Genomic DNA, 16,558 nt, shown 5'->3' on the forward strand with positions numbered 1-16,558 from the left:
TTTGTAGTGCAGAATTGTTTTAGTCTCAGCGGCCCTGAAATGAGCCTGCGCTATATTAGCTACTCGATAGTTAACGCAATGAGTTTGAAGACTTCAATTTAATCCATCCTTTCTTTAATGACCCTGGAAATCAACATTGGTGATAGTAGTGGATGAATGCATAACACACTTGTAATACATTTCTTTTTACTATTGTAGTGGAGGCATTAACCCATTAGAATAAATAGGTTAATACTTTCATTAAAATAGCAGAGAAGAATACCATGTGAATATATTAAGTCGCCAACTGCCAATGAAAAAATTTGCATTTAGACAGCATGTTTAATATAGAAAACCTTCTCAAGGTGCCTCACCTCTTTGATCAAGCTTTTGGTCACCTGCCCTAATATCTCCTTATGTGGCTCGGTAACGCTCCCATGAAGCGCCTTGGGATGCTTTACTACATTTAGGTGCTTTATCAATGCAAGTTGTTGTATTTATTGTTATTGAAATGGAACAGATGTCCCAGCCTTTGTGGATGGTTAGGAAAGGCAAATAATGCTTGGTTGAAGAGATTGATTTTGCGACGGCTTTTAAGGCAGGGAGGGAGATAAAGCAGTGGCGGAATTGAGGGAGGGAGTTCGAGAGGTTAGGACCAAAATAGCTGAAGGTTCTGCTACCAAAATGAAGCTGAAGAAGGGAGGCCAGAGTCAGAAGAATAAAGAAATGGTAGTAAAGCTAGAGAAGACTGCAGAAGTAGAGTGGGGGGAGGCCATGGAGGGATTTGATAGAGCATATGGATTTTAAATGTCATTTTTTGAAGGATAAAGAGTGAGGATGGGACTGATAGGCAAGCAAAACTTAGTACAGGACCAGATGTGGGCAGTGAAGTTTTGAACCACGTTGTGGATTTTAAGATGGACAGTTTACATGTTGTAGCAGAGAATATTGTTGCTTGTGTTTTTCTGGTTTGGTGTCTTGAACACAGGACTGTAACAACACAGATGGGATTTGGCATGAAACCTGTGAACTATGTGACGTGTTCTGATGGTCCAATGTGTAAATGTACAGTGTGTGGGACATACAGTCCACAAAGGTGCCAGGTCTGATAACCAGTCAGTGGTGAAGTAGCTGATCTCAGCAAGGGTGGCAGTGAGGATGTCATAATCGGCCTCAGTAACAATTGGGTCGGTGTGGGAAAAATCACTCCGAATTGTTTTCCAGTCACAGTTCACAGGGTGAAGTGTCCTACACACAAATAGCCTGCTGCTGTTTACCAACTAGATTTGCACATGAGAATGGCAACTGGGGTCAGGTACCAGAGGGGCACAGCCGCAACGAGAGAATCATAGGGCTCAAAATTGGCCCACCCCTTTTTTTGGCACACTCACTGGAGATGCGCCGCTTTTCTGCGTTGAAAAGTGCTCCGAAAAAAATCGCTCCCCACTTTGGCCGCTGTCCGGCCTCTCCCGGATCTTCGCGCAGCGAGGCCAGTCGGGTCAGGGGTGGAGCCAGCGTCCCGAGCTGAAAATAGTGCCGGGATGTCTGCACATGTGCATTGGAGTATGTGCGCATGCGCAGTAGCTCCTCGCCCCCAGCCTCTCAGTGTGCGTGCTACAGCGTGGGACCAGATCATCATCATCATCATCATATCGGCCGAGTGGCCTACCACATAGGCCGGCCCACTGTCTTCCCGGGCTGAAGATGAAGGTAGGGTAGGACTTACTTACTTCTATATTTTAGTTGGATATTTTGAAAAAATTATATAAATATGTTCTGTCTCTTGTGAATAGTGATGGCCATTTGTCAAGCCTATTCACCTGGTGCTATTGTGAAAGAAGAACATAAGTGATGGAGGAATACTGAGAGAATATCTTATTTATTGAAGTAGACTTTATTTAGATACTATGGGCTCAATTTTGGCCCAGTATAATCATTGCAAACAAATAGGACAATTTAATTCAACTATCTTTTACTTCTTTTATTTTTGTAGTTTAAGCTTCCATGAATGTTTCTGTTGTATAGTAAATTAACTTTGCAAAGTTTGTTATATGATGTCCTAGATAGCTGTAGACATTCTTTAGTCAAGTCATTAAGTTCTACTGGCCTCCGATGTATCTACCTGCGCTGATTTCTTAACTCTCCACAAGGGTTTTCTGAAGTGGCCATATACGCTGACCTAAGTAGATTTGGAATAACTATTAGCTGGCCAAAGTGGACTAAATGGCCAAAACTGGCGAAGGTGGCTTGTAACGCCCCCTTTTGAGAAAAAACAAACTAAACTAAAATAAATCGTAACTACCTCACTTACACTGGCGCAAATTGAATGTGCAAAATGGGGATTTTTAAGATACTCCAGAAAAATCAAGTTGTTCCAAAAAAAACGGATAACTCCTGGCCAATTTTGAGCCCATAGAATCATACGGCACAGAATGAGGCCATTTGGCACATCGTGTCTGTGCCGGCCCTTAGAAAGAGCTATCCAATTAGTCCCACTCCCATGCTCTTTCACCATGGCCCTGCAAATTTCTCCTTTTGAAGTATGTAACCAATTCCCTTTTAAAAGGTACTATTAAATCTACTTTCACCACATTTCAGGCAGTGCATTGCAGATCAGAGAGGAAATAGAAAAATAACATTTAAATTGTAGGGTTGTTCATTATTACAACAAATAATGGGGGGAAAATTGCGGTCGGAGGCTTCCTTCATACGAACGCCTCCAACCAAAAACAAATCTACAAACAACCTACGATTCCGGTCGGAGGCCTAGATTCGCTGCGCAGCGCATGGGGAGATGTCTTTCAGGTAAGTACGTACAAGCTGGAGTCACGTGTGCCTGGACCACCAATCACTTTGCAGTATTCTCATTGATAAAAATGGGAACAGCGTTTGTGTGAGTTCCCATTACTAACAATGAGAAAAAACACAAACACAGCATAATAAATAAATAAAATACCTCACATATTTAAAATTAATTGAAATGAAATGTTTTAGAAAAAATATATATTTTGGGGATTTTTTTTCCCTGCGTTTCAATAGTGTTAAAAATAAACTTTCCTTAATGAACAGGATTTTTAATATAAAAATGAATGTTTATTTTTTATAAGTATTAAAACTCTTAGGCTGGCAAAAGTAAGCTATGTGCCTGCGTAAAAGTTTGAAGGACATTCGCTGGGCATGAGATGGGCAAATAGCCTAATCTCTCCCACACGTGGATGTCCTTCTCTCGGAGATGCGGCGGATCTGTCAAGAAAATTCTCGGCTTTTGCGAGACCTCGCTGGGTCCGTGCGTCGGGTCCGTGCGCAATTTGTACGGATCCAGCAAGGCCGGAATTTTAGCCCAATGTTTTCTCCTTTCCATTCTCCAGTGAGACAGTCTTGTCTCTCAATGCCGAAAAGACTGTACTTTCAGAAGCAGTTGTCACTGTTTTTCAAGGGACTGAGATGGGTGGAAGAAATTAATATTTCAAGTTAAAAACCCTGTTAATGAGTTGAAAAGTGTAAAAATAAATGTGATTACATTTTTTTCAGTATTTCTCGTGTCTCATTATTGAGCAGCTAAGGTTTATTGTACTGAAGATGTTATCGGCTTAGGTTTCCCCAGAGTCCAGTTTGATGCACTTAAATTCAATAGTTCTGATGATGCATAGCAGGTTTGATCTACTATCTTAAATTAGCTAAATGGCCAGCCCTTGCAGAGGGACAATGAGCAAAGAAGCAAGATTATAAAATAGGAATGTCATCCCCTAAGTCTAAGACAGTTAATGAAACGCTAAATTTTAGTTTGTTATTGCTGATAGAATTGTAGCAATTCCATCACCAATAATTAGCCAATTAGCAATATACATGTGGTGAAAAAAGAATTATAATCAATCAAAAATGGAGTAATAGGTTTGCTTTATTTTTAATAAAATCTCTTCCTCTCAAAGGTAGCATCACCATTTCCAATGCGAGGAGTTATAATATTGAAACGAATTTAGTCAGATTTCCTCTGGCATTGTTCATTGTGAATTAGAGATGACATTATCACAAAAAAGAAAAGAAAGACTTGCATTTATATAGTGCCTTTCACGACCACCGGAATTCTCAAAGCATTTTAGAGCCAATGCAGTACTTTTGGAGTGTAGTCACAGTTGTAATGTGGGAAACGCGGCAGCCAATTCGCACACAGCAAGCTCCCACAAACAGCAATGTGATAATGACCAGATAATCTGTTTTTGTTATGTTGATTGAGCGATAAATATTGACCAGGACACTGGAGATACCTCCCATGCTCTTCTTTGAAATAGTGCCATGGGATCTTTTATATCCACCTGAGACAGCAGATGGGCCTCGGTCTAGCGTCTCATCTGAAAGACGGCACCACCGACAGGAGAGGTGTTCTGTTATGGAAGTAGGGCAGTGGTGCATATCTCCACTGAAAGGGTTTGGTGCAACAGTCCCTCTGTGATGGATATAACTGCTCCAGGTCTTTCTATGTGTTCAGGATCCTCTCGGGTTACTTTTCTACTTTTATCTATATGCCACTGAATTTACCAAAAAAATTATTAATTTTTCACATTCATAATTTAAAGTACACATTCTCAGCTGGTGGGTGTTGTTGGCAAGGCCTCACTTATTGCCCATCCCTGGTTGCCCTAACGGTGTAGTGGGCCGCCTTCTTCACCTGCTGCAGTGTAGCAATTTGATACAATTGCGTGGCTTGCTCGGCCACTTCAAAGGGCAGTTAATAGTGAATAAAATTGTAGCCTATGTGCGGGACTGGAGTCACATATAGGCCAGACTGGGTAAAGGACATTAGTGAACCAGTTGTTTTTTTTTGATAATTGACAGCTTAATATTAACTTTTTACAGTTACCTGCTTTTTATTTCCAGATTTTTAAAACTGCATTCAAATTCTCAAATTGCAACGGTGGGATTCAAACTCACATTCTGTAGATTATTAGTCTGAGCCTATGGATTATTGGTCTTGTAATATATCCACTACACTGCTGTATTCTCTCTGCCACTATGAAATAAGAGGCACAATCCTTAAATATTCAAAAAATATCCAATTCTGGTTCTTAAGTGAAGTCCATAGGATTTTTTAAAGATTGTTTTCCAATCTAAAACGAAAAACAATGTGCTCGGAATTTTTCTTCCTGTTACTGTGGAAGTTGCAGCATTTTAACCTCTTGAATAGAATATTACATGGTGTCTTTTTTTTAAAAATGTTTTCTATTTTCTTCTATTCCTCCACTTTAATGATTGTCCTGTGTCACATGCAGAATACTAAGCTAAGGCAGCTCAGTAAAGTGTTCAAGAAGAGGTACATCGGAATGGGCCCATTAAAGTAGATGTCTCTCGGGTGCATTGTATGTAGAATTGAGGGTGCAAACTTCTGGGCTGGATTTTTGGCTTTTCTGTTTTCAGGGCGATAATGGCGGCATGGATGGAAAGTTAGCGGCCAGGAATAGTTTGCGCTTTAGTATGTAAGTTTGTGCATCTGGGCCCTGCGACAAGGGGCGCAGCGCTAAGGGAGGCGTTGTATACCTCTCATGGCGCAAGGATGGATAACCCCTGAGCTAAAGACTGGGGCCATGAGCGCTCCGAGAGAGGCCTGGGGGGTGGGGAAAAAACTAAAACAAAAACCACAAAAACCTTCCTAAAATGTTACCTACGCCACCCGCAACACAAATCACACAAAAAAATTAAAAGAGAAAAACACCTGCACTTACTTTTGTAGGACTTTCCTCTCCACCACCGGCGGTCATTGTGGGCGCACTTCCAGGTGGACACGTCGGGCAGGAGCTCAAACCTGCACCAGGGGCGATGCACACCCGGCAGTGCTGTTCTCGGCGGTGCTGCTCGGTGTCACCGCAAAACCCGATCAGAGGATTGCGGCGGGGCGCTGGAGATCTCACCGTTGCCTTTCACGCCGCTCACGGCAAAACCCGGAATGCGAAAGACCGGAAAATCGAGCCCGAGTTTGTTCTTTGGCTCTCAGCTGGGGTACAATTCCACAAATACCAGCAGTGTTTTTAGTATGGTACCTAAGTGGCCATGCTTCCTACGTGAGCAAGGACAGGGATAATCAACCTATGACACGATCACTTACTCTGATCTTTTCATCACTCTGCATCTCTATATACTTTCAGCAGGGGTTACTGGATCTTGATGGGAATCCTGGCTGGCATTTCTTTTATCTCTTGTCAGTCTGGAGGGGAGTGGGGAGGAGGGGACAGCTGAACCCAATCATACGAGCATAAAATATTCCAATTTAATTTTAGTATCCGACGCAATCGGCGATGCAACACTATCTTTGTAGTTCTCACCATCCACCTCTGAGGTAATTTCACCAGTAAGTGCCACTCAAGTATAAAAATCCACTGCTTGCTCTGCAGGTATTGGTGAAATCATCTTAATTTACCTTCAGCGGTTGGCTGAGCCGTACAGACCAAGAAGATGCCAGATATATCCCCGGTCTGCACTGAGTTAGCTGATCTCATTTGGCATGCTTGTTGAGTTGTTGCAGTTTCCTCAGGACTAGAAAGGGGAATGTTTGGCCAGTGTTCCTGCATATGCTGGAAGTATTTGTGAATGTCATTTAAGGGCAGGGTCAAGCTCAACCACAATGCTCTCCTTTCTCCTGTGGAGAAACATGGTGACAACAGTCACTGCCAAGGCACACTAATGAATAATGACCAATTGGACAAGTTGGTCCTTCAAGAGAGGAGAGGAGGAAGAAAAGCGATGAGAAAAATATCAATTTGAAGAGAGCATCACAACAACCAAGAGCGCCTGCATGATCAAAACCGGTTATATCTGTAACAATGCTGCATTCTGGCCTTTTCTCAAAATACTTGAAACGCAGTTGTCAACAACATGTAATAAGCGGAAATATAGGAAACAAAATAGTTCCTTCAATGGACTTTCAGTGGACAATAATATTCACCTCATGATATATCGGAATTTAGTCCTCCATTTTTCCTACACATCCCAGTGGTTTGACAGAGACGGAATAAGTCTGGTGGATAATTCAGTCCAGAGGTGGAGATAAAATCGACAGAGAAGGACAGTAAATCAACATCATTTAATAATCTGTCTAGGAATCTGAGCAGGAAATGAGTTATAAAGACCATTGCCCCTGCCAGCACACCTATTGTAACTCTCTCTCATGTCAGATACCTGAGCAATGTACATTGTGACATTTTAAAAAACTACACTAACTTCATTCTAGCTTGTAGACCTTTTTAATTTTATACTTATATCCATTAAATCCTCATTTATTTATCCCAAATGGAAATCTAGAATGACAAGAACTAATTGCTGTTGCATTACGCATTCATATAAAATGTGACCGCAAGCAATGCATAATGGAGAAGTGTGAAAGGGTTTATAATCAATTAGTTTTTTTTATCTCTGATATACAGCAGTGAAGGATAATCCTCATCAATTATTTATCACAGGTTGAGAAACAAGTGATGGTGCCTTGAGAGAAAGTTGTTACACAGAAAACAAGACTGATTTGACCCTCTAAATTGGAGTTATTTGGTTCTCGTCTTAGTCTTCTCTGTCATCTGCATTAATTTGGACTGCAGTGCCACGGGCAAACTGTTCCAATGTTGAAATGTTGAAGAAACAGAATTGTAAAAGTTGCAGATAATGGTGATTTTTGCCACTGGGGCTGTGTCCGCATTAATTTTTTTTGTTAGAAAATGGGACAGAGGAACAACTGGTGAGCAGAAAAATTCATGAAGGAAATGCAAAGAATAAAGGTATTTTATCTCCTTATGTTAACAGTTGTTGCCTTGACGCTGCACAGATTTAACGAGTGACTATTCAAGGGAATGTATCTGGCCAGGCAGTTGGAATACTCTGGTCTTTCTGGATCTGAGTTTGAGTGCAGCCGGAGTCATGGGATGAAAGTCATCGACCTCAGCTTTAAGGAATCTTTGCTAAATTAAATTTGGATACTGTCAATTTACTTTCTAATGGGTTAAAGTCATAAGAACATATGAAAATCTGGATCAAGAGAAAACCATACAGCCCTGTAAGCTGATATTCTCTGCACAGACACATGTACAACATGTTCTTTGCTGCATTCTGCTCACTCATTCTTTTGAATGAAATGGTCAATTGCAGGTAAAGCTTTCAAGAATATAAAACTCTGAGGCAGCATTTCTCCTGACACGCTATTCAACTTGAGCTGATTGCATTCCACAGATCATGGGACTACCATGGCTGAAGGGCACGAGAACCATTTTATTTTGTAGCGTACCTGGCCATCCATGTCTGTTCTTTTCCATCCCATTCTTGAGCAGATTGAGTATTTCTATTTTCCCTTTTTCTTCTTGCTGATTGTCTTCCATGCTATCCTTTCATTGCAAAAAAGCATTGACTTCTTGCTGGTTTGCAGTCGATGGCACTGACCACCTTTGCTGAAGTGGCCATTATTGTGAGCCTCAAAAATGAGTGCCAGAAGGCTATTTGACCACATCTAGCCAATTCTTCAACTGATGTTCACCATATACAATTCCACCAAGGGTTCTTGCAAAGCAATCAGAAGCTGGAACTCTGTCTGAATTTCTCCTCTCTACCTCAGGAGCACTAAAGAAAATTTGTGGTGTTGCTATCACTAATACGATTGAGATCAGCTAACTTAGCATAGACAGGGGATTGAACATGGGAACTGTCAACTCTGTGGCTCACAAACTCACCAGATAAATTAACCGAGCCATTGAGAGAGACAGGAGCTCTTTTTAAAAGAATTCAACATCATTAATAACTGTTTTTGCTGGAATATGTTTCATATATCCAGTGCAATGTGGAAGAAATGTATTTGCTTGCATCTTCAGTTTTGCTTGAGGATTGTCTCTTTTCTACTTATGTTATTTACTTCTGTGTCCTGCGCCTCAAATCAGTTTAAAAGCACAAACCTTGTCCCACTCCTCAACCTTTTTTCCTGCAATGAAAATTCAGTTCTGTAATTCTCTTCCCATAATTTAAAACACTTACCTTGTTACATCTTTGTCACACTTCTCTGAACTCATTCTCTGATGCATCATTGTTCTTTTGAAGATACGATGCCTGTAGTCACCCATAATATTCCTAATTCAACTATGACAATCAATACCCCACAATAGTTGTTGAAAATAGCTTTTCTAAATATGTTCATTGGTCAGTGAACACATGCACATCTTTTCTCACCTTTGCTAATGGACGCCCAATACTGAGCTACATAGTTTGGTCTCACTAGCAAATTTTATAACACTGTTCTTGTACTTGTACATTCCATATAATTTATGAATAGTATAAACAGCAGAGAACCTCTAACCTGCCAACTGGTTGCTTCCTATACCACTCAAGCCCTTTTCATTTAGTGGAGTATGTATCTCTGCTCCATCCCCACCCGAGCAGTGTTCGGGTATCAGGCAGGGGTTGGTTAAGGAACATTTTGAGAAATGGGCCTTATTAGTTTAGGGCTATGGGGACCTAGGGCAGTCGGTTGGTTCCAGACTACTGTCAAATTGGGCGGCCCGGCTGGCCCTTTGACCAGAAGTAGATAGGTTGGGAGGGGCAGGTGGTAAGAGCATGGGGGAGTCCATTTTTGGGAAGAGAGATCCCGGTGGGGCAATTAACAATGTTGTTTTTGTGGCAGCCAGAGGAGCAGTCCAGTTCTTTCTGGTCCCACGAAAACAAATGAAAATTTACCTTCTGGGCTCCTCTTTGGCTGGACTGCTCGCAGAAACCGTGCAGAGAGTGCATGGTGTAAGCTCCACCCAGTATGGTCCTAAAATGGCAGTCGGGGTCCTATGTATGTCATAGAACTCTGATTTGCATATTATAAGAAAGAGTACCCCCTGACTTGGGCATGTCCATCATCAATGACTGGTAGGCCCTAAGAAAGACAGGGACGGCCACACAATCAACATTTTTGGGGCAATACTGCCCCTCTTTTGCTGGGTTTGGGGCCTAAGAGCCTCTCCCATCATACGTTTTGCTTTGTGTTGCTCAGCTAGTTTGTCAATATGAGTCAAAGAGGTCACAGCTAGGTCTTGTGTGAGAAAAGGAAATGTTCACACTGGTGTAGTAAGGGGTGCACTTCTTATGTTAAGTTTAAGGCATATTATTCGGGCAGAACAAGAAGGTTTGGTCATTATTCTGACATGCTATAACTGACCTGGGTGGAAAACAATGGAAACAAAATCTTCCCTGCCCTCGGCACTGACTTGTCTCACCCAGAAGGGAATTTTTTAAAAAACAAGTATATGTCACTTACTAATTTTAAAAGATCAAATTGACGCACTGAATTAGAACTTTTTTTTGTTATGTTTTGTTCTACCTTTTTAAATTATTGACTACGATTTAACATTGAATCGTTAATGATTTGGATTTCCGAATAAATAACTCAATATTAAAATTTGCAGAAGATACCAAACTGGGGGATATAGCTCACACTGAGGGAGAACGTAACATGATACACTGCAAAAAATATTTACATGGTTGGTACCAGAACTGGGAGATTACAGCTGTCAGGAAGGATTGAACAGGTTATGGCTTTTTTCTTTGGAGAAGAGAAGACTTACAGGAGATATGATAGTCTTTAAAATTATGAATGGGTTGGAAAGGGTGGCTGTGGAGAGAATGATTCCTCTTGTGGGAGAACCCAAAACTAGGGGCCATAAATACAAGATAGTTACTAATTAATCCAATAGGGAAATAAGGAGAAATGTCTTCATTCAGTGACGAGAATGTGGAACTTGTTCCCACAGGAAGTGGCTGAGGCAAATCATTTAGATACTTTCAAAAGGAAACTAGACGAGTAAAGGAGAGAAAATGGAATAGAAAGATATGCTGAAAGGCTGAGATGTGCTCGATGGAATGGGAGGAGACTTGTGTGGAGTATGGCCTGTTAATGTGCTGTATATTCAAAGTCATTCTATGTAATACCAGTGACATCATGGGTACAAGCACAGATGGTTTGACATAACGGACAGATTACCCATTTTATGCCACATATTCTTGGTATCAAGGAGGAAGTGATTAAATGTAAATTTATTGTGGCATTTATGACCCCTGGCTGTCCTGAGGATCTGTGGCATCATGGGAAATGTAATTCCTTTCCCTCCCCATAAAAAGCTTTGCGTCAACAGGTGGCATGTATTATAATTGCAGAACTGCTGAATCTCATTCATTTTGAAATAGTACAGCATATTTTCAAATGGATGTGCATTCCAGATCAACTTTTTTGATCATAACTCATTCCTGAATTTTCCCCAATGTCGACAGCTTTGATTGAAGACATATTTTAAGGGCTATAATAGTGGAATGAATCGCTTTTTTTGATACCAGTAGTTTATTGCTGCTGAAGTCGAGTTTATCATGACCGTAGGAGCATATAACTGAGTGCTGGAGCCGGCTTGGCTGTGAGGCACGATTATGGAATACGATGCTGGTACTTGCACATTATGTGCCTTGTGATTCTCACTCAACCAAGCACCACAGTAAGAGACAGCTATCATGCCCCAAAAATACCCCAAATTTACCTGAGATTAACTTCATTTATTCATCTCCAAGCAAACGTCTGCAGCAATCTCGCCAAGACTTTGTAAGGGTGTAAAATTCAACTTTGGCAGAGGCGGAAAACAGGCAGTAGCGGATTGGATGAAAATAGTATGAGGCCGTCGATTTAGAACTGCCCATTTTGTGACTCTGCTGCAGTTGAATTTTTCGCCCATGTCTCTATATTTGATATTTTCTCTGCGTTTTGAGCAATGTTTATGGATTCTTTTATTAGCGGGTAGGAAACACACTGAGGTGGAAGGAGAAAATATTGACAAGGAAGCTGTATGTGAACTGTATGGGAGATTTATCCAAGCTGTACAATTGCAGATCTGAGTCAATTGCTTCCTCTTACCTTGTCCTGACCTATATAACCAGTCGACACCAGCACAAAGACAAGTCATGCAGCTGCATCTAAAGTGTAGATTTAAATCTCATCCGCCGCTTAAAGCTAATGGTGTAAAAATGCCGTTGCTTAGTGCCATCTGTTAGCACCCGAGAGGGCCATGAACGAGCCGCTAAGCTCATACTGCCCGAGTGCTGCACTGGCAGCGCCTCGCACAATCTTCAGTGGTGGTTTACTAGCGGCACTAAGAGTTAGCGCTGTGCACTCTAGCGTAACGGTGCAACACCCCCCGTAGCACCGCAGTCGGGAACATGACTGCTTTCGCCTGCCGTGGAGCCTGCCACGACTTCCGACAGGGAAAACAGGTGTCACCGAGAAGCTGCTGGGGCGATATGTCCAAGGGGGAGCAGGTGGGCAGTTAAAATGATTGTTTTTCTCATTAATGCATCTCTCCTAGATGCTAGAAACTGTTGTTTAGCTGCCTTGGCTTTCCTTTAACTTTTCGGGTGGTCCAGCTGACCCCTTTAGGCACTAGGATGCCGGTTTCCTAGTTCCAGAACTTCACCAGAACTCCCACGATAGCGCCCCAGGAATCAGGGTTAGCGCCCTAAGAGAGGTGTGGAAGTTCCCTTTGTGCGTCACTCCCCTCTTGGGGCACTAAAAGTGAATATCCTGATTGGAGGTGGTAAACATCGCCCGCCGCTAAAGTTAGCGACTAGGCAGTGTCACCGCCTCAAACCGGGCTATACTGAATTTTAACCCAATGTTTATTATCTACCCAAAATTACTGACTAGACCGCTGTCTCCAATCAATTTTCATCATCCCAGAAGATTTAATTTATATTAAAATTTGTGCCACATCTTTAAAATCCTTTGGCATTTACAACACTCATTGCTTTTTTTTCCTTTTAACAAACAGCAGGTAAGCAGGGAATGCTTTATTCCCATCTGCTACTGCTGGCCTCATGCATAGTTTCTCATTTTCAAGTCTTGTACAAGTACAGTACACTGTGGTCAAACAGAAAAAAAAGTCACTTCCATGTTGTGCTCCATGGCTAACATGCCTGACTGTCACCTCAACTGACATGTGAGAGAATTGTTCACTTTTATTCAGTGTATACATTGAGGCATACACAAGTTTTATAATTCTAGTATAGTGCAAGAGGAGAGTGAATCATTCTGTCTTACCTGGCGCATACTGCTTATCCCCATTTGCTGCAAAATAGCTTATCAGGAAAGCCTAAGGATTACAAGATCACAGCATGAGTTTAGAATGAAATAAAATGTCTGAAGTGATGAAAATGCACGAGGGACTGTGATCTAGTCAGGAAGGTGGGATAATTAACGAATATTGGCTTTAAGCAGGGGATGAGACATGGGTCCTGAGTATGGTTCAGATATATTACAGAAATGGCAATTTAGTGCAGATAGGTTTAACTGTACTCAGAATAAATTAATGTCTCTCCTCACAGAGCATCTAATGGCAAAGCAGCACTGCTGGGCTTGGTTTGATTAGACCTAAAAGGGTTGCTGACACCTAGGTTGCTTTTGACTATCCCAGGGCGACATCATTGTTAAATTTCAATTAATTTAATTTATTGCAGGAATTGTTCGGAATTTAAGTGTATTTTTCTTTTCGCCTCAAGCTGTTGGCACAAGAAATAGCTTGAGCAATTATGGCATTTATTAATGTTATTTTTGAATACTATTGCACTTGAAAACAGAATGAATCAGGAGTCCCAAGAGGGATTAATAAATAAGTCTATTTGCATTCTAATGAGAACAAATGTTTGGGGTGCATTGTCGAAATGTTAAAATGACTTGAATGTAATTATTTCTTTGCTTATTTTCAAAGAACTCATTCCCCAAACTCTTCTTAGATAACCAAGGTGCTTGAGTATTTAGGATTCTGGAGGCTATTTCATCAACGTAATTTGAACCCTTTACCAGTAACTTAGAGAGAAATGTTGCTACATCTCCCACTCTGTATTTCTTTTCTTCTTCTTTTTTTCTTTATCATTCATCTCTGAAGCAGTTATGTTGGTGAGTCCCTCAAGAAGTCTTGGAGAAATGTTTGAGCTTATGCATATTCCTTGTTTGTATTGGGTAATCATTTGGTAATTCCAGTCATTTTGGGCACCTTTTGGGACCTGTTCTCATTCTGTATGCGCGCCAAATAGTAATTCTCTGCTATTGCTCAAACTTTACCCATTTATTCAGTGTGCAAAGACAAACATTTGTTTCACTGTGAATGTTATTTGCTGATGTGGGAATTATCTATACGAGTGATGTCCAATTTTTCATTAGTAAGTGCATGTTGTTAATGGGTTAGGCTGCTCTTTTCTTGGTTAAACGACAGACTGTCCTACTGGGAACAACGGAGTTGCTGGTTACTTGCAGCATACAAGCCATAAAAACAAATCAAAATGACAAAACCTTTGGTTTTACGCAAATTATCAAAATGAGGCCATTGTTCACTGTTATTTGTCGAATTGCTGCTACAATGTGGGAATAAACAAAATGAAGTGAAAGAGCAAAGGAGTTGTGTAAATAATTTCATTTCAAAGATAAAGGGGGTGAAATTGACAGTTTTTTGTGCCCCTTTGTCGTCTGAGGTGACCCCTCACCACCGTGCACTGACCTCTTAACGGCCCGTGGGGGAAATTGCCTTTAATGAAAGGGGAAGGGCATTGTAGTGCGTCAGCACTAGGCGGATCTTCCACGTACTGCAGGGTGCAGCACCGCACTATCACCCCGGAACCGCCCCCAAAGGAAACAGAGCGCTGGAGACTGCGCTCCACTTCCTTTGAGGGGCGTTGGGGATAGGATCTCCGGGCTGGGCGATGAAAGTCCCAGCCCCAGAAGGTTACCACCCCTGATCGGGGCGCAGGGCAATTTTGTCCCCAAAATAATTTCAAATCTTGGAAATGTGAAATCAAAATGGAAAATCCTGCAAATACACAGATATGTCAGTATCTGTAAAAGAAAATGAATGATTCCGATGTAGGGTACACACACACGAGAGAAAAACGTACTTGACCTCGTCCTCACCAATCTATCTGTTGCAGATGCGCCTGTCCATGAAATTATTGATGGCAGTGACCACCACAGTCCTTGTGGAGACAAAGTCCTGTCTTCACACTGAAGACACCATCCATTGTGTTGTGTGGCACTACCACCATGCTAAATGGGATAGATTAAGAATAGATCTAGCAGCTCAAAACTGGGCATTAACGAGGCGCTGTGGGCCATCAGGAGCAGCAGAATTGTATCCCACCACAATCCGTAACATCATGGCTTGACAGACCCTCACTCTACCATTATCATCAAGCAAGGGGACCAACCCTGGTTTAATAAGGAGCGCAGAAGAGCATGCCAGGAGCAGCACCAGGCGTACCTAAAAGTGAGGTGCCAAACTGGGGAAGTTGCAACACAGGACTACATGCATGATAAACACAGAAACAGCATGCTATAGACAAAGCTAAGCAATCCCACAACCAACGGATCAGATCAAAGCTCTGCAGTCCTGCCAATGATGGCGGAGCCCAGCATGCGAGTGCAAAAGACAAGGCTGAAGAGTTTGCAACCATCTTCAACACTGGCATGTACCTGACACTGTGGAAAACTGCCCAGGTATGCCCTGTCCACAAAAAGCATTACCAATCCAATCTAGCCAATTACCACCACGTCAGTCTACTCTCATTCATTAGCAAAATAATGGAAGGTGTCGTTGAGAGTGCTATCAAGTGGCACTTACTCACCAAAGCTCAGTTTGGGTCTTGCCAGGACCACTCGGTTCCAGACCTCATTACAGCCTTGGTCCAAACATGGACAAAAGAGCTGAATTCCAGAGGCGAGGTGAGAGTAACTGCCCTTGACATCAAGGCAGCATTTGACTGAGTGTGGCATCAAGGATCTCTAGTAAAACTGAAGTCAATGGGAAACAGGGGAAAACTCTCCACTGGCTGATGTCATATCTAGCATAAAGGAAGATGGTAGTAGTTGTTGGAAGTCAATTATCTCTGCCCCGGGACATTGCTGCACGAGTTCCTCAGGGCAGTTTCCTGGGCCCAACCATCTTCAGCTGCTTCATCAATGACCTTCCCTCCATCATAAGGTCAGAAGTAGGGATGTTCGCTGATGACTGCACAGTGCTCAGTGCCATTCACAACTCCTCAGATAATGGAGCAATCTATGCCCGCACACAGCAAAACTTGGACAACATTCAGGCTTGGGCTGATAAGTGGCAAGTAACATTCACGCCACACAAGTGCCAGGCAATGACTATCTCCAACAAGCGAGAGTCTAACCAGCACCCGTTGACATTCAACGGCATTACCTTCGCCAAATTCCCCACCCATCAATATTGTGGGGGTCACCGTTGACCAGAAACTTAACTGGATCAGCCACATAAATACTGTGGCTACAAGAGCAGGTCAGAGGCTGGGTATTCTGTGGCGAGTGTTTCACCTCCAAAGTCATTGCACCATCTACAACGCACAAGTCAGGAGTGTAATGGAATACTCTCCATTTGCCTGGATGAGTGCAGCTGCAACACACTCAAGAAGCTCAACACCCTCCAGGACAAGCAGCACACTTGATTGGCACTCCATCCACCACCTTCAACATTCACCCCCTCTAGCACGGTGCACCATGTCTGCAGTGTGTACCATCTACAAGATGCACTGC

Source organism: Pristiophorus japonicus, chromosome 4, assembly GCF_044704955.1.
Source record: "Pristiophorus japonicus isolate sPriJap1 chromosome 4, sPriJap1.hap1, whole genome shotgun sequence".
In the NCBI taxonomy this organism is placed as follows: Eukaryota; Metazoa; Chordata; class Chondrichthyes; family Pristiophoridae; genus Pristiophorus; species Pristiophorus japonicus.